The sequence below is a fragment of the Bufo bufo genome, chromosome 1 (assembly GCF_905171765.1).
Source record: "Bufo bufo chromosome 1, aBufBuf1.1, whole genome shotgun sequence".
In the NCBI taxonomy this organism is placed as follows: domain Eukaryota; kingdom Metazoa; phylum Chordata; class Amphibia; order Anura; family Bufonidae; genus Bufo; species Bufo bufo.
The window spans coordinates 246,001,309-246,026,372 of NC_053389.1; the positions used below are offsets into that span (position 1 = coordinate 246,001,309).

The 25,064-nt window shown below is 47.7% G+C and overlaps 1 long non-coding RNA gene across 1 annotated transcript; it reads right to left on the minus strand.

Moving 5' to 3' along the window:
* Positions 1–14,930: 14,930 nt before the first annotated feature.
* LOC121005443 lies at positions 14,931–24,746 on the minus strand. Its single transcript, XR_005779947.1, has 4 exons — positions 24,735–24,746; positions 22,905–22,908; positions 18,414–18,419; positions 14,931–15,059 (listed from the first exon to the last, which is right to left on the minus strand). It is a non-coding gene; the product is annotated as an uncharacterized LOC121005443 (long non-coding RNA).
* Between the last annotated feature and the right edge of the window lie 318 nt (positions 24,747–25,064).

A 25,064-nucleotide genomic window follows, 5' to 3' on the forward strand; every position in this document is an offset into this window, starting at 1 on the left:
TAGGTTCAGTAGGACGTGTAGCTGTGGCAGAACGGCCACGTCCTCTCCCTGCACCAGAGGCTCCACCAACACCACCACCACGACCATGACCGTGTCCCTTATTAGATGTTTGCCTCATAGTTAGCGTTCACCAAGCAAAGTAAAAAGTGGTTAAGTCTGTTAAAAATAATTAACCGCCAATAAAAACCCTGATGTAGGATATTGCACTCCATTTTTTAAAACTCTATATGACAGCGGTGTTTGTGGCCTAAATTTTACAGTCACTTATGCACGTCTAATCCCAGATGTGCAGTATATCAGAGGGTTTTTTAACCCCAGTAAGCAAAAAGCTGTATTTGTGGCCTAAATGTGACACTCACTTATGCACGTCTAATCCCAGATGTGCAGTATATCAGAGGGTTTTTATAACCCCAGTAACCAAAAAAACGTATTTCTGGCCTAAATGTGACACTCACTTATACACGACTAATCCCAGATGTGCACTATATCAGAGGGTTATTATAACCCCAGTAATCAAAAAGCCGTATTTGTGGCCTAAATGTGACACTCACTTATGCACGTCTAATCCTAGATGTGCACTATATGAAAAAAAGTGTTTTTTTTTAACCCCAGTGTCTCAAAGCAGTATTTCTGGACTTGCAGACATGCAGATATCCTGTGCTGGTGCACTATCGTTGCATAAAATGGCTGCCGATTATGTATTGATATTGACTAACTGAAGAAAAAAAAGTTTGTTTTCAGTAGTAGTTGGCTCAGGGCAGGCCTAAAACAATTGTGCACTGCACCCAAAAAACACATTTGCTGTAGATCGCTGAGTAAAGAAGCAGTTCTTCATAAGATTTCTCCCTGATCTCTCCCTCACAGCAGCTGCAGCCTATCCCTACACTAATCCGAGCAGAGTGACGGGCGGCGCTACGTGACTCCAGCTTAAATAGAGGCTGGGTCACATGCTGCAGTTGGCCAATCACAGCCATGCCAATAGTAGGCATGGCTGTGATGGCCTTTTGGGGCAAGTAGTATGACGCTTGTTGATTGGCTGCTGTGCAGCCTTTCAAAAAGCGCTGAACACCGAACCCGAACTCAAACTTTTACGTAAATGTTCGGGTTCGGGTCCGGGTGCCGAAAAACCTAAAGTTCGGTACGAACCTGAACTTTACAGTTCGGGTTCGCTCAACTCTACTCACACACTGTCTAGAAATAAGTGTAGATTTGCTTCTCACTGGTCACAGCAAGCAGAGTTTGAACAATACAGAAACTGACTGTAATGGCAAGCGCCCGACTTCTAGGGAGGGTGCTTAGGGACTGGTGGTCCCCACCCTTTTCCCCTTCCTAGCCGTGGGTCATATGGTGCACCTTGCCGGTTTCTTTTAGGTGCCTGAGGGGTTAATGGAGGTATGGTGGCACGTCACTGGGGGACGAGTAGGAGATGTCTCCTCCCTTTAGCAGGGTATATAACCCCCTCCCCTGCTGCTGCACTTCCTCTTTGCACCGGAAGCCGAGTTGCCCACCCTCCCGCCCTTGAATGGGTATCTCAGCGGGGAGTTTCCTTGTTTCTGTTAAAAAAAAAAAAAAAAGTTTAAATAAAGGGAAGTTAAAGGAATAACGATGATATGAGAAATAACTTAAAGAAGGGTTGGACCTTTTACCGTTGTTTTATGTTATTTACATTGTCTTCTTCTTTTAAGAAGGGCGGTATGATTTGAGGTATGAAGTCACAGCTGGCGGCAATTGATACAGCGGAGTGTTGGAGATGGCTGATGGCGTACTTGCCCGCCGGGAGTCCGGCGGTTGGCATACCACTCCAAGATGTTATTTGGTTTTGCCGTATAAAATAAATAAGCTGTGGCCGATCATCACCCAGCTAAAAGGTTACCTGTTGTCCTGCGTGTTATTATATGGGTCAGTTAAGTAAGGGGAGCTACAGGTAGGCAGAGGTGCCGGCCCGGTTCTTAGCTCTCCTTTGTCCTTTCCTAAATACCAGCAGTCCTGCTATTTGGATTAAATATAGGCGTCACACACGGCCTAGATATCAGTGCTGATTTGCTTCTCACTGGTCACAGCAAGCAGAGTTTGTATAATACAGAAACTTACTGTAACTGCGATTTGGATTAAATATAGGCGTCACACACGGCCTAGATATCAGTGCTGATTTGCTTCTCACTGGTCACAGGGAGCAGAGTTTGTATAATACAGAAACTGACTGTAACAGCAATTTGGATTAAATATAGGCGTCACACACGGCCTAGATATCAGTGCTGATTTGCTTCTCACTGGTCACAGCAAGCAGAGTTTGTATAATACAGAAACTGACTGTAAGTGCAATTTGGATTAAATATAGGCGTCACACACGGCCTAGATATCAGTGCTGATTTGCTTCTCACTGGTCACAGCAAGCAGAGTTTGTATAATACAGAAACTGACTGTAACTGCAATTTGGATTAAATATAGGCTTCATTAGCGGCGCCAAGGGGGTTAAGTGCAGGCGCCTAGGACTGTGGAGTCGGAGACAAAAGGGTTAAGGAGAGTGCAGCTAGCAGGGTCTGAGTAAGTGCAGTATACCAGGGGTGGGGTAGCTCCCCCACACAATTGGGCCGCCTATTTACATAGTAGGTTTCTCCCCAGGCTGCCTCCCCTGTTTATTGATTGGTGGGGATAAGTGGTAGGCGCCGCATAGGTTAAAAGAGGGGGCTTGGCAGGGCTCTGCCTCTTCCTCTACGGCTACAGCAGACCGCTCCGTCAGCAGGTATGGCCACAGAGGAGCAGCTTATGGCAGCTCTCGCTGCTCACTTACAGAAAGAGGGCGCGGCTTTCCTTGCTCGCATGTTTGCGGGCATACAAGCGCCTCTGCCTCCTATCCCCCCGCCCGCCCCTGGTGCAGTGATAGCGGAGCAACCGGGTGGCAGGCGGCCCACCAGGAATACCCGCCCACCCGCCCAACTTAGTCCCTCTAGCCCCCCTGTACCTCGCCGCACTGGGAGAAGTCGGCAGCAGCAGCGCAGGGGTCCTCTGGTGTCCAGGGTTCGGAGGACTCCAGCGCTTCGGCCTACACGGCCGCAGGCCACGCCCACTATTCCTCCACTTCCGGTGCCGCGGTTACAGCAGCCACAGTTCCCGCCGGCAGTGTCTCAGCCCCTCCTTCCTTCTCCCACCGCACACCTCACCATGGGCAACAGGCAGTGTGAGCGCTCCTCGGCTGAGGAGAATGCGATTATACCGCATGCTCATGCAAATATGGTAGTAGAACAGGCAGGTGAGGCACCTATTAATGCTAGTGTGGCAGTACCTTCGCCTGAAAGGCAGCCCATGCCTCTGGGCATACCTTCTCAAGGCCTTATAATACAGCCGCCTGTTGCTGGTGCTCCTACCCTCCTACCACTGCTGCAGGCAAACTCCCCCCCCTTTCCCAGCACATCAATGACAGTTAATAATGAACTCATGTCCATGACAGCTACCGCTCCTGTACAGGAGCCGGCCCCACGCTACTCTTCGCAGCATAGATCACCTGCAGTGTCGCACGACCGCCGAGAAAGGCGCAGGTCGGGTTCTCGCCGTTGCCGCCATTCCCGCCACGCATCCAGAGCTCATAGCCGTACCAGCCGTTCGACACGGTCCAGATCGGCAAGATGGAGGTCGCCTTCATCGTCTGACTTGAGCTCCTGCGGCTCGGAATCCGGCAGGTCACATGTTAGAAGTATGCGGGCCCCCAGACGCCAGTCAAGAAGGCTTTCCCGCGTGGCAGAGCCTGCCAGCGCGGTTCCAACAGCTGTTCCTCAGGCGAGTTCTAGCACTCCTACACCTCAGAATCCAGCTACTGGTGAGTACAATTTTACTGGGGCATGGGGCGGTGATACAGCAACCAAAGGATTGGTCCCAGCGCTTAGGGCATTATTAGCACATTTAGACCCCTCTGCTCAGCCCTCCACTGTTCCTCTGCCCAACAAATCCCGGCCTAGTGATCATAAAGAGTCCATATTTTGCGGCTTAACGCCGTTGGGAGCTCATTTAGATGAGGACACCAAAAATAAAATATGGACTAACCAGTATATTGACATATGGTCGTTAGTTTCTGTGGATCAACATACGGTGGATAAAGAAAGGCGCCCCAATGCTGAGCGTTTTATAGATCGCAGACCAAAAGTTGCGCGTACCATAGGTAATTGGATACAAGCATTTGCGGTTTTAGGTTATACCATGGCTCAACGCCGCCCAGAACTTTCGGCGGACCTTTTTGTCTACATGGACTCTATCTATAGCGCGTTTAAGGCGCATGGCGGTTCCGCTTGGTGGCGGTATGACGAAGAGTTCCGCCGAAGGTTAGCCTTGCAACCAGATATAGGTTGGGGGGTTAAAGCAGCAGATCTATGGCTCCGCCTTATGATGTCACAGAAAACGCAACCCTTTCCTTCGGCGGCCACTGCTCCCTCAGCAAATGCATATGGTGCAGTGGCCGTGCGCAGGCCAGGGGCCTGCTGGTTATATAACGAGGGACATTGTAAATTTTTTGCCCTATGCAAATACAAGCATGAATGTTCCGTCTGTGGAGGCTCACATGCGGCTATCCGATGTCAGCGCCAGCTCTCAGTACATAAAGCCCACACTGCTGCCGGAGGGAAAGACCCCGGTGAGCGTGCACGCGATGTCCCCGTGGCTAGACCAATACCCCAATGAGCAAGCGGCTGCTCAACTGCGTTCTGGTTTCACGTCAGGTTTTTTCATTCCGTTTTATTTTTCTTCCCTGCCTACTATTGGCGATAATTTGAAATCTGCAAAGGATAACCCAGAGGAACTAAGAAGCAAAGTAGGTAAAGAAGTCGTTTTAGGGCGTATAGTAGGACCGTTTAAGTTCCCTCCGTTCAAAAACATACGCATATCCCCTTTAGGCCTTATACCTAAAAAAGAGTCAGGTTCATTCAGATTGATCCATCATTTGTCCTTTCCAAAGGGCTCATCTGTGAATGATGGTATATCCAAGGAGGAATCTTCGGTGTCCTATGTGTCATTTGATAAGGCTGTAGCTCTGGTTAGCCGTGCGGGAAAGGGCGCATTGTTGGCTAAATCTGACATTGAAGCAGCTTTCCGTTTACTCCCCGTACATCCCGATTGTTATCATCTATTGGGATGCATGGTGGACGATGCCTATTATTATGACACATGCCTGCCGATGGGTTGCTCTATATCATGTCATTATTTTGAATTGTTCAGTACCTTTTTGGAATGGGTTATACGTTTTGAAACATCCTCACAGAATGTTATCCATTATTTGGATGATTTTCTATTCGTTTCCCCGGGCAATTCAAGACAGTGTCAATTCCTCCTGGATACATTCCGTTTTTACATGGCTCGTTTTGGGGTCCCCCTCTCTGAGGATAAAACGGTTGGTCCGTCGACAATCATCACGTTTTTGGGTATTGAAATCGATACCAATTTGATGGTTTTTCGCCTACCAAGCGACAAATTGCAAAAGTTATCGGCCTTGATATTGGGTTGCATCTCGGTAAAATCAGTGACACTACGACAAATGCAGGAATTACTGGGATTATTGGTATTTGCTTGTCGCATCATGCCGATGGCTCAGGTTTTTTCTCGTAGACTATCACTGTCCACCTGCGGGGTTAAAAAGCCTTCTCACCACATCCGGTTGACCAAGCAGCTGAAATTAGATTTGCAGGTCTGGAGTTTCTTTTTATGCCAATATAATGGTCACACTTGTTATCAGTCCAAGGAAGTTGCATCTCCGGATTTGTCATTATTTACGGATGCTGCCGGGTCCACCGGTTTTGGTGCAATATTAGGCCAGGAGTGGTGCGCTGCACCATGGCCTGACGCGTGGCGATTGCGGGGCCTCTGCACCAACATCACGCTACTGGAGCTGTTTCCGATTATTGTAGCCATCAACGTATGGGCCCCCTGTTTCCGAAACAGGCGTGTATGTTTTTACACGGACAACATGGCGGTGGTCTGCTGTATCAACTCATTAACCTCTTCTTCCCTTCCAGTTCTATCACTACTCCGTCACCTGGTCCTCCGATGTCTAGAATTCAATGTCTGGTTCCGAGCTCGGCATGTGCCAGGAGTAAACAACCCTATAGCTGACGCTCTCTCCCGTTTTCGTTGGCAGGAATTCAGGTCCCTGTTGCCGGGGGCAGCCAGAGATGGGATCCCGTGTCCGGAACCGCTTTGGGATTTGCCGATCAACGACTGATGAGTATGGTGCAAGCTTCAGTGGCACCAGCCACATGGGCAGCTCATGGTAAGGCGTGGGCAGAATGGAGGGCGGTGGCAGAGGTTTTGGCAAATGTTATATTGCCACAGTCATGTTTACAGGTGACCATTTCTTATATTTTGTCTATGAGAGCCAAAGGAGTTAGTGCTTTAGTTGCGCAGCGAAGACTATTGGGAGTTTCGTTTTACCTTAAAATACATGGTTGGCAGGATGTGACGCAGCACTTCTTAATTAGACAAGCTATTAAGGGTTGGCGTAAAGAGCATGTGCGCCGCGAATGCCGTCGCCCGGTTTCATTTGCTTTGTTATCAACCATGTGCCAATTACTACCTTCCATTTGTTCGTCCCCGTTTGAGGTGAGTTTATTTAAGACTGCTTTTAGCTTAGCCTTTTTTGCGGCCCTCCGTATAGGAGAGCTAGTTTCCCCTTCCACCATCCGTTCTGGAGGTCTGGCAGCTACAGATGTTTTCATCAACAACTCGGCATTAAGGGTATTCATCAGACGCTCCAAGACGGATGTTTTTGGTAGGGGGGCCTGGCTTCCATTGCATAAAATTGGCGGCCCAGCTTGTCCTCACGCGGCTGTATCTCAGTTTATATCTATGCGACCGGTGGAGCTACCTTCTTGATACATGATGATGGCACCCCCCTTACCCGTTTTCAATTTAGATCCATATTTCGCCGCTGCCTCCTTTTTCTGCACTTACCAGTTTCAGAATTTGGCACGCACTCTTTCAGAATTGGGGCAGCCACCGAGGCGGCTCGTGCCGGGTTGCCAGAGGCCGAGGTTCAGAGGATTGGCCGTTGGAAATCTGACTGCTTTGCTTCCTATGTTCGACCTCATTTATTGATTTAATTTTCTTTTAGATGCAGCCCAGATTACGGTATGTTTCATCGGACATTCATACATCTTCTGGGCAGGACAGAGAGCGGAAAGTCGTCCAGGCGGCCGATGTCTGGGCTTCCGGAATATTCAAGCACGCTGGCGAGGTGTCCGTGGATTACGTTGGTCACAGGTTCTTCCGGAGGCGGTGGAATGCAGCCATCTAGTGCGGTCCCCGGTGATATTAGTAATACATGCTGGTGGAAATGATCTGTGTCTGCTAAAGATAGCTGAATTGATTACATTGATAAGAGCTGATTTAGAGAGACTTCCTTCTTTCTTCCAAGAGGCGATTATCGTGTGGTCAGAAATAATTCCCCGGGTTACGTGGCAAGGGGCTAGGGATGCCACTGCCATAGAGAGAGCCAGACGCACGGTCAATAACCGCATTTCACGTTTTATACGGTCCAGAGCAGGGGTAGTGGTACGCCATCGCCAGTTAGAGGGCGATAACGGGCGTTTGATGCGGCCTGACGGTGTCCACTTAAACGACATAGGTCTAGATATTTTCTTGTCCGGTTTGCAGGATGGAATTGAGCAGGCACAGTTCTTGTTGGGTGGGGGTCGGTGCGCCGTGTAGGAATACACGGGCCCCTCCGTGGAGGTCGGTGATTAATGGAAAAATGGAGAAGAAGGCGGACTTGCCCACAGAGGGAGTCTGTGGGGCATACTGCTTCTGGAGACTCCAAATTTGTTCATGTTGGTTGGAGTATTAAATAAAAGTTGGTTTGAGAAAGAGATGAGTAATAAAGCTGTGACCGACTCTTACCCAACAAAAGATGGTTGTCATGTCTTTATTCCTAGCTGCTAGGTGATAAAAGTGTTACCGGCTTCATTCTCCACAGTCTTAGCGGCGCCAAGGGGGTTAAGTGCAGGCGCCTAGGACTGTGGAGTCGGAGACAAAAGGGTTAAGGAGAGTGCAGCTAGCAGGGTCTGAGTAAGTGCAGTATACCAGGGGTGGGGTAGCTCCCCCACACAATTGGGCCGCCTATTTACATAGTAGGTTTCTCACCAGGCTGCCTCCCCTGTTTATTGATTGGTGGGGATAAGTGGTAGGCGCCGCATAGGTTAAAAGAGGGGGCTTGGCAGGGCTCTGCCTCTTCCTCTACGGCTACAGCAGACCGCTCCCCACCCTCCCGCCCTGGTTTTGGTGATCAATGGTACAAATGTTTCTTTGTTTCAATTTCAGATTATGATACTAAGTCACAGCAGAGGTCGGTGATTAATGGAAAAATGGAGAAGAAGGCGGACTTGCCCACAGAGGGAGTCTGTGGGGCATACTGCTTCTGGAGACTCCAAATTTGTTCATGTTGGTTGGAGTATTAAATAAAAGTTGGTTTGAGAAAGAGATGAGTAATAAAGCTGTGACCGACTCTTACCCAACAAAAGATGGTTGTCATGTCTTTATTCCTAGCTGCTAGGTGATAAAAGTGTTACCGGCTTCATTCTCCACAGTCCACACGGCCTAGATATCAGTGCTGATTTGCTTCTCACTGGTCACAGCAAGCAGAGTTTGTATAATACAGAAACTGACTGTAACTGCAATTTGGATTAAATATAGGCGTCACACACGGCCTAGATATCAGTGCTGATTTGCTTCTCACTGGTCACAGCAAGCAGAGTTTGTATAATACAGAACCTTACTGTAACTGCAATTTGGATTAAATATAGGCGTCACACACGGCCTAGATATTAGTGCTGATTTGCGTCTCACTGGTCACAGCAAGCAGAGTTTGTATAAAGCAGAAACTGACTAACTGCAATTTGGATTAAATATAGGCCTCACACACGGCCTAGATATCAGTGCTGATTTGCTTCTCACTGGTCACAGCAAGCAGAGTTTGTATAATACAGAAACTGACTGTAACTGCAATTTGAATTAAATATAGGCGTCACACACGGCCTAGATATCAGTGCTGATTTGCTTCTTACTGGTCACAGCAAGCAGAGTTTGTATAATACAGAAACTGACTAACTGCAATTTGGACTAAATATAGGCGTCACACACGGCCTAGATATCAGTGTTGATTTGCTTCACACTGGTCACAGCAAGCAGAGTTTGTATAATACAGAAACTGACTGTAACTGCAATTTGGACTAAATATAGGCGACACACACGGCCTAGATATCAGTGCTGATTTGTGCGGTACGCCAGACCTGCAGGGTATTGCGAATGTGAGGTCACGGTCAATGGCAAGCGAGGGTTACTCACAGTTATGTATGGAAACCCTGGGCAGGCATACAGCAGTGAAGGAGAGGCTGGCACAAAAGTCCTCTGGGGCACACTCTGTACTTAGGGACCAGGCCTGATGTTGGATGAGGTGCCCTGGATGTTGCAGGTGTTTTATGTGCCTGGGGGGCAAGGTCCCTTTAAGGTACGTGACGCCAGTGCCAATTGAACGGTGGCACGCCGTTTGCTGACAGCAGGAATAACTGAGGAACCACGTAATAATAAAACAGAACTTATGCTTTACTTGTTCTCCAGTGGTTGTCATACACGGACATAGTTGGAAACGCAGTTCCTTTGAAGACAGTTAGTTTTGGTACATTTAATGCAGGCCATATGTAGCAAGGTGATTTCAGAGGGTTAAACACAGGACTTGTAGTACAGGCGGCTTGCACTCTATTCCTGACTGATCCTGGAACATGGAAACTATTCTCCAAGGCCCAATGCCCTAGCTCTGGCGTATATCCTTGGGTCTATAAATATCAAGTACCTCCTCTGCTGTCTTTAGTACCTCTTGCTTTCCTAGACTTGACTCTGCTCTCAGTGTCCTCAGGCTGGTTAACCGTGGTGTTCCTGCTTCTGCAAATATGGACTCAGGAGGGGAACCTTCTCCTTGGATCTGGAACCCGGTTACAGGGACTGCAATACCCTCTCCTAGTCTGCAGGCTCCAGGCCTGCTCTGCTCTCACAGGCCCATGGCCTGGCCTTTTCTCAGACACGGTCTAAACTAACTTTCCCTTCCCTGACTGGGCCTTATATAACCTAGGGCTCCCTAGCTCCCTCTAGTGACTTAGAGCTGGAATGACACCCCTAGCTGGCCTGCACATGCAAATTTCACAGTAACAGGGAAATACATAGCATTACAGTTTATAAAGATGACTCATACCAACCTCCCCATAAATAAGGGGAAACGACAGCACAACAAGTGACCCTTCTGTAGTGACGGGCATTACAGCTCCCGTACACTACATACCCCGCTGCTTTAAGCTGAGTACGACCTCGTACTCCATCAGGGCTCGCCCAAATGGAATCTTTACCTGAAATAGAAAAAGACACATGCAGGCATACATATACGTAATTCATCTGCATTTACATTCATATCAGGTCCAATTGGCCAAGGTGAAGGGTGGTGACAAGGGGCGTCGTTCTCTTCTCTCAGGATAGTGAGTGGAACTGGGGCGCTGACCTGGCACAGCGGATGTTAAGGAACCAGGATAGTCCATGACAATGAATAAGTCCATAATAAAAGCAATATCTCAGAGGCTCGCACATAGGAAGTCCATCTCTGGGCACATAGACTTGAATAAAAACCTATTACTAAATACGGTCAGCAGCACACATATAAAATGACAATACAGGACTCTGACAATACCAGGGCCATGTTATCCTGGCAAGTCCTGCTTACCCTTTAAAACGGTGCTGACATAAAAGAACCCTTTAAACCTGAAATGGGGGTTAACAGGGGAAAACAGTGCAAATAAAGGCACAACTGGGATTTTCAGAAGCAGGCAGGGTGTCCTGGAAACAAACATGGCTTTGCTGACATTCTTATTTCAGTGGGTGACCACTACCACTGAGCCGTGGGTAAACTGGCAGCAGCAACAAAGGACCATAAACAAAGGACTCCTGTCCTGAAAGTGTTAAATTTTCAGAAATAACCCCTTGGCACAGCAAATCAAAGGCCTAGCAGGCTAATTCACTGGGGCTTATCATAATCACCCGGCTCTGCTGGCAAATAAGGCCTGTAGTAATCCTCCACAGGCGGATGTGCCCACATTACAGTGTTAGGGGGCAGCTGCAGCATGAAGGGACCCCTAATAGGTATTGGCCCCATAGGCCTAGGCAGCGATGGACTGGCCATCGGGAGTACCGGGAGAATCCCGGTGGGCCGATCGAATTATGGGCCGGCCAGGGCCGCCATCAGGGGGGTAAAGCAGATACCCCAGTAAGGGGCCCGGACCCCGGGGGGGCCCGGCCGGTCCCGAGCCATTTAAATTTTTTTGCTGTCAGTGTGTTAACACTTTAAAATCAGCGCTCATCTCTTTACTAACTGACTCAGCTCCAGTAACAGCAGGCAGTGTGGGGGCGGCGCTCACTCACTGACGTCACACGCCTGCTCCTCCCACTAGGCGGCGCAGGCGCGTGACGTCAGTGAGTGAGCGCTGCCGCCCGCACTTGTTACTGGAGGCTGGAGGGTGGAGGGAGCTGATTGCTGAATGTAAGGTAGTAAAGAGATGAGCGCTGTGTTAAAATTAAAGTTACTGTCTGCAGCCTGCAGGATACCGATTTATTAATGTATACTACTGTGAGTGGCGGGGAGGGGGATCTATGGATGATGGCACTGTTATAGGGAGGGGGATCCGTGGATGGCACTGTTATGGGGGGGGGGTCTGTCATGTGGATGACACTTATGGGGGGGGCCGGGGGGTCTGTGGATGACACTTATGGGGGGGATCTGTGGATGGCACCATTATGGAGGGGGATCTGTGGATGACACTGTTATGGGGGGGATCTGTGGATGACACTGTTATGGGGGGATCTGTGGATGACACTGTTATGGGGGATCTGTGGATGACACTGTTATGGAGGGGATCTGTGGATGACACTGTTATGGGGGGATCTGTGGATGACACTATTATGGGGGGATCTGTGGATGACTGTTATGGGGGGGATCTGTGGATGGCACTGTTATGGAGGGTATCTGTGAATGGCACTGTTATGGAGGGGTATCTGTGGATGACACATAGCATAAGATGCTATATACGGTATGTGTCATCCACAGATCCCCCTCTATAACAGTGCCATCCACAGATCCCCCCATAACAGTGCCATCCACAGATCCCCTCCATAACAGTGCCATCCACAGATCCTCTCCATAACAGTGCCATCCACAGATCCCCTCCATAACAGTGCCATCCACAGATCCTCTCCATAACAGTGCCATCCACAGATCCCCTCCATAACAGTGCCATCCACAGATCCCCTCCATAACAGTGCCATCCACAGATCCCCTCCATAACAGTGCCATCCACAGATCCCCTCCATAACAGTGCCATCCACAGATCCCCTCCATAACAGTGCCATCCACAGATCCCCTCCATAAAAGTGCCATTCACAGATCCCCTCCATAACAGTGCCATCCACAGATCCCCTCCATAAAAGTGCCATTCACAGATCCCCTCCATAACAGTGCCATTCACAGATCCCCTCCATAACAGCGCCATTCACAGACGACCCCCCATAAGTGTCATCCACAGACCCCCCCCATAAGTGTCATCCACAGACCCCCCCCCATAAGTGTCATCCACAGACCCCCCCCCATAAGTGTCATCCACAGACCCCCCCCCCATAAGTGTCATCCACAGATCCCCCCATAAGTGTCATCCACAGATCCCCCCATAAGTGTCATCCACAGATCCCCCCCCCCATAAGTGTCATCCACAGATCCCCCCATAAGTGTCATCCACAGATCCCCCCATAAGTGTCATCCACAGATCCCCCCATAAGTGTCATCCACAGATCCCCCCATAAGTGTCATCCACAGATCCCCCCATAAGTGTCATCCACAGATCCCCCCCATAAGTGTCATCCACAGATCCCCCCCCATAAGTTATTGGTTGAACTGTTTCTTGTTGTTATATTTAAAAATAAGATGTTATTTATAACTGTTTTCCTTATTTATGACACCCGCCATTGAATGGAGTGTAACTTACACATGTCATTCTAAAGGCATCTGTAATGTTGGCATGCATTTTTTTTTTTCTAAATTAAGAGTAAAAATAACAAACCTGTTTATACTTACAGTGGAATGTTTTTACTTATGTTTTTTTTTGAGTGTGTTTGGGAAAAATAAAGTGGGCCGGTCTGGCTGAAGTCCAGGGCCACTTTATTGTCCCAGTCCATCCCTGGGCCTAGGGGTAAAGACAGTTGTGGACCGTACCGGTGCAGGGATAACAATCGCAGGTTGTGCTTGCCTAGGTACCGCCGCCGCAAGCGGTCCGGTGGGCTCTGCGCAGCAACTCACGGTATGAGAGGGCCTTCTTGGGGGCCTCAACGTAGCCGTGGTAGCAGAAGGTGGCCGACTAGTAGGGACAGGTACCCTTACCTCTGACTCAGGGGCAACTGAGTCCCTTGGTGAACCCTCTTTATCCGGTGGCGTAGGTGCCGCTCGGGATGCAGCAAGTTGGCGCAGGCCATGCAGGTGGACTTCCAATCTGGCAATCTGGTCCTCCAGTCTCTCGGGCGCTGCGTCGCTGCAGGGATCCGTCACAGTTGCAGCAGGCTCAGATACGGGACCCAAACTCTCTGGTACGATCGCCGCATGTTCCGGCGCCGGATCCGAACTTCTTCCTTTTCGCAAGGCATCAAGGGCTTCCTGGAACTTGTTCGCAGGTAAGGTCATTCCGTCAGGAAAATCTTCATTATTCAGCATGCTCGATCCTTCTCTGTAGAGCGACAGGGCGGCACCAATAAGTTCAGACAGATCCTCCCATTGCACTGGGAAGCCGCCCCCCAGGTACTCCAGTATGGGGGAGGCAGAGTCCATTTCTGCAGACATGCAAATGTCCAGACAGGGCGGTGGCGCCGACATTGAGCCTTTTCCCGCTCTTTTCAGCAAAAAGGCGCCAACTTTTCCCGCCAATTCAGGATGAAGATGACGCAGCAGTAAACTCAAGCAAGCTCAGCGGCCATCTTTAGCAAAACGCTGTCTATTCACTGACAGCAAGCGGTGGCTTAAACAAGCAGCAAACAGTCTAGAAAAAGCACAATTCCACACCACTACTTAGGACAGTTCTTTTGGCCCAGCAATCTTGAATAAAACGGTAGCGCTTGGGCACTTTAAGGCAATCTTCAGCACACAGTTTTATATCCGCAATGGCGCAGGAATGTCCGTAAATCCTGTTCGTGATGCCAATTTATGTGGTACGCCAGACCCGCAGGGTATTGCGAATGTGAGGTCACGGTCAATGGCAAGCGAGGGTTACTCACAGTTATGTATGGAAACCCTGGGCAGGCATACAGCAGTGAAGGAGAGGCTGGCACAAAAGTCCTCTGGGGCACACTCTGTACTTAGGGACCAGGCCTGATGTTGGATGAGGTGCCCTGGATGTTGCAGGTGTTTTATGTGCCTGGGGGGCAAGGTCCCTTTAAGGTACGTGACACCAGTGCCAATTGAACGGTGGCACGCCGTTTGCTGACAGCAGGAATAACTGAGGAACCACGTAATAATAAAACAGAACTTATGCTTTACTTGTTCTCCAGTGGTTGTCATACACGGACATAGTTGGAAAGGCAGTTCCTTTGAAGACAGTTAGTTTTGGTACATTTAATGCAGGCCATATGTAGCAAGGTGATTTCAGAGGGTTAAACACAGGACTTGTAGTACAGGCGGCTTGCACTCTATTCCTGACTGATCCTGGAACATGGAAACTATTCTCCAAGGCCCGATGCCCTAGCTCTGGCGTATATCCTTGGGTCTATAAATATCAAGTACCTCCTCTGCTGTCTTTAGTACCTCTTGCTTTCCTAGACTTGACTCTGCTCTCAGTGTCCTCAGGCTGGTTAACCGTGGTGTTCCTGCTTCTGCATATATGGACTCAGGAGGGGAACCTTCTCCTTGGATCTGGAACCCGGTTACAGGGACTGCAATACCCTCTCCTAGTCTGCAGGCTCCAGGCCTGCTCTGCTCTCACAGGCCCATGGCCTGGCCTTTTCTCAGACACGGTCTAAACTAACTTTCCCTTCCCTGACTGGGCCTTATATAACCTAGGGCTCCCTAGCTCCCTCTAGTGACTTAGAGCTGGAATGACACCCCTAGCAGGCCTGCACATGCAAATTTCACAGTAACAGGGAAGTACATAGCATTACATTATGAAGATGACTCATACCAACCTCCCCATAAATAAGGGGAAACGACAGCACAACAAGTGACCCTTCTGTAGTGACGGGCATTACAGCTCCCGTACACTACATTTGCTTCTTACTGGTCACAGCAAGCAGAGTTTGTATAATACAGAAACTGACTGTAACTGCAATTTGCATTAAATATCGGCGTCACACACGGCCTAGATATCAGTGCTGATTTGCTTCTCACTGGTCACAGCAAGCAGAGTTTGTATAATACAGAAACTGACTGTAACTGCAATTTGGATTAAATATAGGCGACACACGGCCTAGATATCAGTGCTGATTTGCGTCTCACTGGTCACAGCAAGCAGAGTTTGTATAATACATAAACTTACTGTAACTGCTATTTGGATTAAATATAGGCGTCACACACGGCCTAGATATCAGTGCTGATTTGCTTCTCACTGGTCACAGCAAGCAGAGTTTCTATAATACAGAAACTGACTGTAACTGCAATTTGGATTAAATATAGGCGTCACACACGGCCTAGATATCAGTGCTGATTTGCTTCTCACTGGTCACAGCAAGCAGAGTTTGTATAATACAGAAACTGACTGTAACTGCAATTTGGATTAAATATAGGCATCACACACGGCCTAGATATCAGTGCTGATTTGCTTCTCACTGGTCACAGCAAGCAGAGTTTGCATAATACAGAAACTGACTGTAACTGCAATTTGGATTAAATATAGGCGTCATACGGCCTAGATATCAGTGTAGATTTCCTTTCCACTGGTCACAGCAAGCAGAGTTTGAACAATACAGAAACTGACTGTAACTGCAATTTGGATTAAATATAGGCGTCACACACGGCCTAGATATCAGTGCTGATTTGCTTCTCACTGGTCACAGCAAGCAGAGTTTGTATAATACAGAAACTGACTGTAACTTCAATTTGGATTAAATATAGGCGTCACACACGGCCTAGATATCAGTGCTGATTTGCTTCTCACTGGTCACAGCAAGCAGAGTTTGTATAATACAGAAACTGACTGTAAGGCCTCCTGCACACGGCCGTTTTTTTCCCCCATTTACTGGCCGTTTTTTGCGTTCCGTATACGGTCCGTATACGGAACCATTCATTTCAATGGTTCCGCAAAAAAAACGGAATGTACTCCGTATGCATTCCGTTTACGTTTTTCCGTTCCGTTTTAACATAGAACATGTCCTATTATTGCCCGCAAATGACGGTCCGTGGCTCCATTCAAGTCAATGGGTCCACAAAAAAAACGGAACACATACGGAAATGCATCCGTTTCCCTTCCGTTTTTTGCTGAACCATCTATTGAAAATGTTATGCCCAGCCCAATTTTATCTATGTAATTACTGTATACTGTATATGCCATACGGAAAAACGGAACGGAAAAACGAAACAAAAACGGAAACACAACGGAAACAAAAAACGGAACAACGGATCTGTGAAAAACGGACCGCAAAACACTGAAAAAGCCATACGGTCGTGTGCAATAGGCCTAACTGTAATTAGGATTAAATATAGGCGTCACATACGCCCTAGATATCAGTGCTGATTTGCTTCTCACTGGTCACAGCAAGCAGAGTTTGTATGATACAGAAACTGACTGTAACTGCAATTTGGATTAAATATAGGCGTCACACACGGCCTAGATATCAGTGCTGATTTTCTTCTTAATGGTCACAGGAAGCAGAGTTTGTATAATACAGAAACTGACTGTAACTGCAATTTGGATTAAATATAGGCGTCACACACGGCCTAGATATCAGTGCTGATTTGCGTCTCACTGGTCACAGCAAGCAGAGTTTGTATAATACAGAAACTGACTGTAACTGCAATTTGGATTAAATATAGGCGTCACACACAGCCTAAAAATCAGTGTAGATTTCCTTTCCACTGGTCACAGCAAGCAGAGTTTGAACAATACAGAAACTGACTGTAACTGCAATTTGGATTAAATATAGGCCTCACACACGGCCTAGGTATCACACACGGCCTAGGTATCAGTGCTGATTTACTACTCACTGGTCACAGCAAGCAGAGTTTGTATAATACAGAAACTGACTGTAACTGCAATTTGGATTAAATATAGGCGTCACACACGGCCTAGATATCAGTTCTGATTTGCTTCTCACTGGTCACAGCAAGCAGAGTTTGCATAATACAGAAACTGACTGTAACTGCAATTTGGATTAAATATAGGCGTCACACACGGCCTTGATATCAGTTCTGATTTGCTTCTCACTGGTCACAGCAAGCAGAGTTTGTATAATACAGAAACTGACTGTAACTGCAATTTGGATTAAATATAGGCGTCACACACGGCCTAGATATCAGTTCTGATTTGCGTCTCACTGGTCACAGCAAGCAGAGTTTTTATAATACAGAAACTGACTGTAACTGCAATTTGGATTAAATATAGGCGTCACACACGGCCTAGATATCAGTTCTGATTTGCTTCTCACTGGTCACAGCAAGCAGAGTTTGTATAATACAGAAACTGACTGTAACTGCAATTTGGATTAAATATAGGCGTCACACACGGCCTTGATATCAGTTCTGATTTGCTTCTCACTGGTCACAGCAAGCAGAGTTTGTATAATACAGAAACTGACTGTAACTGCAATTTGGATTAAATATAGGCGTCACACACGGCCTAGATATCAGTTCTGATTTGCGTCTCACTGGTCACAGCAAGCAGAGTTTTTATAATACAGAAACTGACTGTAACTGCAATTTGGATTAAATATAGGCGTCACACGGCCGAGATATCAGTGCTGATTTGCGTCTCACTGGTCACAGCTAGAGACTTATACCGTTACAGGGTGTCATTCACTCACAATTACCTCGCAGATAAAAAAAATATATATATTTAATATTTTTCTGTGATCTAATCACAGTTGCAAGCCCGTGTGTGTCGGGGCCACACAGACTGTACTGTGCCCACTGCCCACCACTTATATAGGGTGGCACAGTACCTTGCACGCATAGTACCACTTATCTAATAAAAAATGACAGGCAGAGGCAGGCCACGCCGCAGGGGCCGTCGTGTTCATGGTGCTGTGATTTCCACTGGCCCTGGAATAATGCCCAGTGTTCAGAGGCCACGTACCCTGAACCCAAAAAATTCTGAGAAAATAGTTGACTGGCTTACACAGGACACCCAATCTTCAACAGCTCCCGCTAAGAACCTTGACACACCATCCTCCTCCAGCTCAGCTTTGGTCACCTGCTCTCAAGTTACCACTCTCCCGCCCGCCGCCACCACCACCACCACTACCACCACAGCCGCTTCACTTGATCCCTCAGAGGAGTTATTTACACATCAGTTGGATGAAATTAGTGATGTGCAACCATTATTGCCAGAGGATGGAGATAACAGGGATATGTCTTAGTCAGGCATCATTACACACATGGACGTACAATGTGATGATGATGATGATGTTGTACCCGCTGCTGCTTCCTTTGCTGAGGTGTCAGACATAAGTGAAGTGGTTGATGATGACGATGTGTCCGTGGATGCCACGTGGGTGCCTGCTCGAAGAGAAGAAGAAGAGGGGGAAAGTTCAGAAGGGGAGACCGAGAGAAGGAGGAGACGAGTTGGAAGCAGGGGGAGGTCGTCGCAAGGAGCTAGTGGCACAGTCAGACAGCATGTATCGGCACCCGTGGTCAGCCAGCACGCCAATCAACACATGCTGTTGCCACCACCAGAATGCCGTCATTGCAAAGCTCAGCAGTGTGGCATTTTTTTTGTGTGTCTGCCTCTGACAAAAGCGATGCCATTTGCAACCTGTGCCAAAAGAAACTGAGTCGTGGGAAATCCAACACCCACCTAGGTACAACTGCTTTACGAAGGCACATGATCGCACATCACAAACGCCTATGGGATCAACACATGATGACGAGTAGAAGCAGCACACAAGCTCAAAGCCACCATCCTCCTCCTGGTCCAGCATCTTCAGCCACGTCAACCACTGCTGTTCTCCTTGTCCCCTCTCAACCACCCGCCACTCCGCCTCTCACCTTTAGCAGTTCCATCTCATCTGCCCACAGTCAGGTGTCTGTAAAGGAAATGTTTGAGCGTAGGAAGCCAATGTCACAGTCACCCCCTTGCCCGGCGTCTGACAGCTGGCTTGACGGAACTCTTAGCCCGCCAGCTTTTACCATATTAGCTGGTGGAGTCTGAGGCCTTCAAAAAATTTGTCGCTATTGGGACACCACAGTGGAAGGTACCCGGACAAAATTTTTTTAAAAAGAAGGCAATCGCAAACCTCTACTCAGTGATTGAAAAGGAAGTCATGGCATCTCTGGCATACAGTGTTGGGGCAAGGGTCCATCTGATCACTGATACCTGGTCTGCAAAGCACGGTCAGGGCAGGTATATCACCTACACTGCGCATTGGGTCAACCTGCTGACGGCTGACAAGCATGGAATGCGTGGCTCTGCAGCAGAGTTGGTGACACCGCCACGACTTGCAGGCAGGCCTACTGCCACCTCCTCTACTTCTCCTACTCCATCCTCTTCCATAACCTCCTCGGCTGAGTCCTCTTCTGCTGCGGTGTCTGGCTGCACATCAACTGAATCCCCCCAGCTCCCCAGGGGCTATTCCACATCCCGGATACGACAGTGTCACGCTGTCTTGGGGTTGACTTGCCTGAAAGCAGAGAGCCACACCGGACCAGCACTCCTGTCCGCCCTGAACGCACAGGTGGATCAGTGGCTGACCCCGCACCAACTGGAGATCGGCAAAGTGGTGTGTGACAATGGAAGCAATTTGTTGGCGGCATTGAATTTGGGCAAGTTGACACATGTGCCGTGCATGGCACATGTGTTGAATCTCATCGTACAACGCTTTGTGTCTAAGGACCCAGGCTTACAGGACGTCCTCAAGCAGGCCAGGAAGGTGTGTGACCATTTCAGGCGTTCCTACACGGCCATGGCGCACTTTTCAGACATTCAGCGCCGAAACAACATGCCAGTGAGGCGCTTGATTTGCGACAGCCCGACACGTTGGAATTCAACACTCCTAATGTTCGACCGCCTGCTCCATCAAGAAAAAGCCGTCAATGAGTATTTGTATGACCGGGGTGCTAGGACAGCCTCTGCAGAGCTGGGAATTTTTTTGCCACGTTACTGGACACTCATGCGCAATGCCTGTAGGCTCATGCGTCCTTTTGAGGAGGTGACAAACCTAGTCAGTCACACCGAAGGCACCATCAGCGACCTCATCCCATTTGTTTTCTTCCTGGAGCGTGCCCTGCGAAGAGTGCTGGATCAGGCTGTAGATGAGCATGAAGAGGAAGAGGAAGAGGTGTGGTCACCATCACCACCAGAAACAGCCTTGTCATCATCGCTTGACGGACCTGCGGCAACGCTGCAAGAGGAGTATGAGGAAGAGGAGTCAGAGGAGGAATGTGGCTTTGAGGAGGAGGAAGACCAACCACAGCAGGCATCCTAAGGTGTTCGTTGTTGTCACCTATCTGGGACCCGTGGTGTTGTACGTGACTGGGGTGAAGAACAGACCGTCAATGACATCAGTGAGGACGAGGAACGGGAAATGAGTAGCTCGGCATCCAACCTTGTGCAAATGGGGTCTTTCATTTTGTCATGTCTGTTGAGGGACCCTCGTATAAAAAGGATGAAGGAGAACGACCTGTACTGGGTGGCCACGCTACTAGACCCCCGGTATTAGCAGAAAGTGGCGGAAATGTTACCAACTTACCGAAAGTCAGAAAGGATGCAGCAGTTCAAAACAAAACTAAAAAATATGCTTTACACAACTTATAAGGGGGATGTCACAGCACAACGGGAATCTAACAGGGGAAGAGGTGAAAGTAATCCTCCTCCTACCACGACCACGGCGGCAAGGACAGGACGCTTTACAGATGTGTTGTTGATGGAGGACATGCAGAGCTTTTTCAGTCCTACACATCGCCACAGCCCTTCGGGATCCAGCCTTAGAGAACGACTCGACCGACAGGTAGCAGACTACCTCGCCTTAACTGCAGATATCGACACTCTGAGGAGCGATGAACCCCCTTGACTACTGGGTGTGCAGGCTTGACCTGTGGCCTGAGCTATCCCAGTTTGCGATAGAACTTCTGGCCTGCCCCGCTTCAAGTGTCCTGTCAGAAAGGACCTTCAGTGCAGCAGGAGGCATTGTCACTGACAAAAGAAGTCGCCTCGGTCAAAAAAGTGTTGATTACCTCACCTTCATTAAGATGAATGAGGCATGGATCCCGAAGGGACTGACAGTGGGGGATACGTTTGACTAACAAAAGGCCTGATGACATGCCTTGGCCTCAAAATGGTCCCCACGCTGCTGTATTTAATGTCTGCATACTGGATGACTTTCGTGAATTCTCCGCCACCAACTAGGGTTCAAGCAGCAATGTTTTAGTCACCTTTCTGCCTTGAAAACATAAATTTTTCCGGCCGCTGCTACAACAGCGGCTGCAACAATAACATTATTTTTCAGGCATGTGTACATGCCTAATTTTTCTAGTCTCTGGTGCTGCACTGTGGCTGCAAAAACAAAACAAAAAGAAAAGGCACATACAAGTGTCAATTCCCCTTCGTGATCGTTACCTTGTTGTGGTGAAGGGGCTTGCATATCACAATGAAGCGATCATCACCTCTATGAGTGTGTTGGCAATGTTGCCACACCCCAGATGATAAGGCCGTTGCTTCATTATGATCAGACCAAAAGCGATCGGCTGGATAATTTTTCATAGAAAAAAAAAAATATATATATTTTATTTTTTTAAGTTGTATGGGTGGGTTTTTAATACATAAAATAAAAAAAATCATAATAAAGTCTCTTAATAGTTTATTAGAAATAATGCAGACAATTTAAAAATCATCCATCAATTCCAATACAAAGCAAGTACAAAGCTCAGAACTAAATTATTCCAGGATGTCGTAATGGTTCGTTAATTCGACAATGGTTAATCAATTCGACACACGTCCCCGGATAGGGGACGTAACAGGGATTAAACTGATAGGAATAGTACTAGTTAAGACACCACTCATATAGAGTGTCACAGCACATTGCTCCGTGCACGCGCAGTGCCCCAACTTGGGAGTAAGAGGACCGACCAAGCTGCTTTTTCCATCTCCCGGTTCCTAAAATCAATTCAGTTTGGTGTATCAGAGTTTGGTGTGTCACTGTGAAGGCAGTCGAAGGTACCCGGCCTAAATTTTTTTTCACAAAAGGCAATCCCACCCTGATATGGGACGTAACAGGGATTAAACTGATGAGAATAATACTACAGAAAATAGCACTCATATCGGGTGTGACAGTAAATTGCACGGCGTGACCGTGGCGTGGATTCAAACAACGGGGAGGGAGCCAGCATTTTTTTAACCATCTCCCCGTTCAAAAAATCAATTTAATAAATGGACCCCAGATTGGGGACGTAACAGGGATTAAATTGATGAGAAGAGAGAACTACAGAAAATAGCACTCATATCAGGTGGGACAGTAAATTGCACGGGGCAGACGCAGTGACCGTGGCGTGGATTCAAACAAAGGGGAGGGAGCCAGCGGTTTTTTTAACCATCTCCCCGTTCGAAAAATCAATTTAATAAGTGGACCCCAGATTGGGGACGTAACAGGGATTAAACTGTTGAGTGACACCCGCACCCCTCTGTGAACAGTCGGTGCATCATGACTGTACAGATAAGTACTCTGCTGACCGTGTGTTTAAATATCATCGATGCATAGCGCTTCTTGGCACACTGTGTTGAACGGCTTTTGAATACATTCTGGTGGGTGACAATACACCAGTAAAGCCGATTCAACACTTGAGAGCCAGCTTTTTTCAGCATTTTTTGAGTGTAATCCAGGCTATACATATTGCCTTACATCTGGACCTTAACCTTACTGGTGGTTTATTTGATACACTGTACTTTATAAGTGACTTTTGAACAGGTAGTTACTTTATATATTCTTTATGATTGATGAATTAAACTAGTGACCCTGGAACAGGTGGTCACTGGCTAGTTTGAGTCATTTGAACCAGAGTGACTCGAGACCCTTTTACTTGAATGTTCTTTTGAGCCTGTGACCCTGAAATAGGTGGTCGCAGGGGGTTTCTTGAGCCTTTTCTGGTAAAGAGACAAGATTTCTGTATACTATTAGTGTGGCTACTTTCTTGATACCTGAGAGCTACCTTCTGCAGAACTTGATACATTGGACTGAATTTGTGACATCTATAATTCAGCCAATTTAGTGACCGATACATTTAAAGGTTGTAGTCCCCTGAAGATTTGCTAACCTTCAAGGAAACGCGTCGGGACATTTTTCTTATCTATTTGGGACCTATTATCGATCCCTGAGCATCAGACCTATATTAAATAACTATCGTGTTGACTATAGGTTGTCTCATATTTTGTTTGTCAGTCTATCTATACTGCCCTCCTTTTTCTGATTTAGATTGCTTTCCCTTAGATACAGGGACCACACTCTATCTCTCGGACAAAGCTGGGCAGTCCATGTTTAGGTAGGGCCATCTAGGGCTAGTGATAGATTATACAGTGTGTTGAGGAGTCAGGATAAGGGACCTCTAGGGCTTGTGACCCAGCAGTGTGTCCCTCTTACTACGCATCCTTTCTTCTCAACCTATCATTATATCTATCCCTTCCTCATTTTTTGGTCCACATTCCTCTCTTTGGATTGGCATAAGCCAGCGGAGAGTTGTATGCAGGATCCTAATTGCACTCAGTTCAGATTTTTTAATCTATATACCAAGGGCCTATTATTTTAACTTTTGATATGATTAAACGTTAAGTATTAATAAAGCTACCCATTATTGTGAATAGTCATTGGATTGAAGGGTTTAGCCCACTATAATAGCATCGGTTTGATCAAACCTTCATCTTGGTCGTGTTAAGTGATCACATTACAACACCGGACAGCACAGTGTGAACATAATTAGACGTCTGCTGTGAGTGGAGTTTTTACTAATCTGCCTTTAAAATGTCTTGTTCCAGGTGGTGAACACCCCCAATAACACAAGGATCAAGATTGAATTAGTAGCACCCCAACCACAACCAACCACCAGTCAGACCAGCTGCTCCATGAACCATCAGCCACTTTCAGTCCAGTCGCTTTCACCACCAATTTCCATCATCTGCTGCCAACTACCCCCATCATAAGAAGCTATTACCACCTATCACAATCAGCTGTTACCATGTACCAACACAATCTGTCAACATTTACTACCGGCTGCCACCAGCCACTCCCAAATACCACAGCCACCAACAGCTCCTATTATCTTCTATCAGCTGCTGCCATGCAAAACCTGACTTCTTTATGTCACTCTTGTTATTATAGTTATTTTTTGTACAGTATTTAGTTGGTGATATGCCATCCCTTTATAAGATGGGAATACCTCTTTAACTTAAAGTTCCTGGATCATACTGCAACATTTCCCACCACCTACTGTTTTTCAATGACAATAGTGGTGTATGTGGCAGAAAGACCTTTGGGTCCCCACAGGCACCAATGTCTGTGACACCTCTGCACCCCCTATAGCTATATTGCTTGACCTCCCACATATAATATTGTGGTTTGCCTGCACCCTACTATTTTGATCTGCCCTTGTATTAGTAAGGTCAACCATGTACACAGAAGATAACAAGCATTCAGCTGACAGCCATCACGCCCAACACCCTTATACACATGCCTGCTAGGGTCGGCTGAGCATGCATGTGTTTACTGTATGAAGAGGGGCAGGAAGCCACTGTCTACTCTGGCATCAGCTTATCTCCACAAGACTGGGCAGCTGAAAACCAACTGGCGGATCCTTATCTCCCCTAACATCTGTGTTGTGGTAAAGTCGGGAG